Consider the following 2,507-nt stretch of genomic DNA (forward strand, 5'->3'; position numbering starts at 1 on the left):
CTTCAAGATAGACAATGAATAGTACAGTGATATTGAATCGCCTTGGGGCGTTCAATGCTTGTTTTGAAAGATCTTGATTGTACGGGTCCGATCTTCACCGTTAACTCGGTGTCTATAAGTAGTGCTCGAACTTCTGATCGAGTCATTGTCAAGAATAGTTTTGAGGATCTCCATTAGCTTGTCTTGCGGATTGTATCAAATGCCCTGCTCATATCAATGCCCAATAGTGGAGTCAATGGTTTCACGAATCCAATTCTCAAAGCCTTTGCCAGATCTCGAATATCTTCTATTCCTCATTTTGAGTTATTATACAAACAATATATACTGCCTACAATTGAACACGCATGTGCGTCGTGGATTATGCCACTGTCAATATCCGCACAAAACAAACTGGAAGTCGTACAGAACCAGTGCTTACGGATTTTACTGAAACGTGATAAAATGAAGCCGACTTTGGAATTGAGAAATACACTCAACGTCAAAAAACTAATGGACCATCTCACAGAAAGATAGGACATCTTCTTAATGATGGCAAGATCTACCGGAAGTCCCCCTGAAGAGGAGTATCTTGCCTCCTTTGTCAAGATAATGCGGAGATCAACGTCCCATCATTTTGTGCCAAACGCGTAAAGTCGAATGCGTTTCAATTTGAAGCAAAGAATAATCAGGAGTCGGTTAATTTTATTCATCTTGACAAAAGTCGTCTCAACTTATTTTATCGCTTAGATGTCCGAAAGCAGCCTCGGACGATGGACTCACTCGATGAAATATTGGGCGAGACTATACGGCCTCATAAGTAATTTGAATTATTGTGACTTGTTGAGAAACTCTTCGGTGTTTAGGGTCGAGAGAATAAGACATAACTATGAAGATATTATGTCACATGGGTGATAAGACCCCTATGGGCAACCTGGCCTTTACGTGTTTCCATGGCAACTACATAGAAAATATTTACTAAAAGGCCAACTAATATAAAGGCAAACGATACGAACTAATGATTGAACTTTAAATTTTTGAGAAAATGATGTTTTATATTTGAACCATGCTTGCTTTAAAATAGTAAAATTATTTACAACATTAGCAAATTATAATGTGAATTATTTTTATTTTTGATAATATAAATTGCAACATTAGCAAATTATAATTTACATCAAATTTTTTGCAAAGTTTGTTACAACTTTAACTCTAACCTTAACCCAAACCCTAACGCTGGCAAGTGACAACATAAATATATTCAAAATCTAACCCAAACCCTAACGTTGGCAAGTGACAACATAAATATTAAAAATCTAACCCTAACCCAAACCCTAACGTAACCCTAACTCGAAATTAAATGATGTTTCTGCTGACGATTCTTCAGACATTTTTGACAAACAAGACAAAAATTACAGATAGCTAAGTTAGTTAAAGGCCTCACGAGACACCCGACCAGCCGCGCGAATGGCGAAGACGTTCCCTCGGATCACAGCAATCGACAGACGTTCCAGGAGCCAAGAAAACTCTCTTGGATCGTGACTAGTCCTTGAAATCCGTCGACCGAGCGAGCGAAGGAAGCGGAGTGTCTTGGAGTGTCTTGTCTTTTAAAAAAAAAAAAAAAATTTTGACAAAAATTGGAAGCCTTTTTGGCCAACCGGTGTTTGCTTCGAGCATTCATATCCTCCGGGAATATCCCGATTAACGCTTCTTTAATTTGATTGTATTCGTTAATATTTCTGACGTAACCCTTAAACCCAGACATCACAAAGTATGAGTAACCACGCTGTTAAAATTAATATACTTTTGGGTAAGCCATTTTTAAAAGATAATTCAAATGTAATTTTAAATTAGAATAATTGATTAATCTACACTCTTCCATATATAAATTGCTATATTCAATATTTAATACCTTTTCTGCGGTTTCCATAGAAACACGTAAAAGGACTGGCTGCCCATAGCGACATAGTCGCCCATGTGACATATTATCTACACTTGTAATTTTACGTTGGTGAAACAAACACATACAAATAGATCTCAATAAATTACCGCAATGAAATTTATTAGATCTTGCAGAACCCCGGCTGGAAATCGCTTTACTAGAGAATCAGTCTAGTGAAATTTAAATGGTTTATCTATTCCTCTCGCTGACCGTTTGGTCGTAGATTAAATACATTTAGACTAAAAACATTTGTAAATATTTTTAAATAAATCATTATTCATATCTTTAAGTCGCATGTATTTTTATCAACTTTGGATATTTGTTATTTTGTTGAATCTATTTGATCATAGATATGGATATTTTCGATTATTACGATTTTCATAAATATCGTGTCTCAGTAGGACATTGTCTCCTACGACTAAATCTTCATATACACTTTGTTGATTCAAACAATCGTCGTTGTTTTTGAAATAGTCATTTCTGATTTTACTTAATTCCTCCGTTTCATTTCCTTTGGAGAATAATAACGCTGATTCCGGAATTTGATTATTTCGTCATATGTTCAATCTAAAATAATTATGTAACAATCACT

Source organism: Octopus sinensis, unplaced genomic scaffold (assembly GCF_006345805.1).
Source record: "Octopus sinensis unplaced genomic scaffold, ASM634580v1 Contig17691, whole genome shotgun sequence".
In the NCBI taxonomy this organism is placed as follows: Eukaryota; Metazoa; Mollusca; class Cephalopoda; order Octopoda; family Octopodidae; genus Octopus; species Octopus sinensis.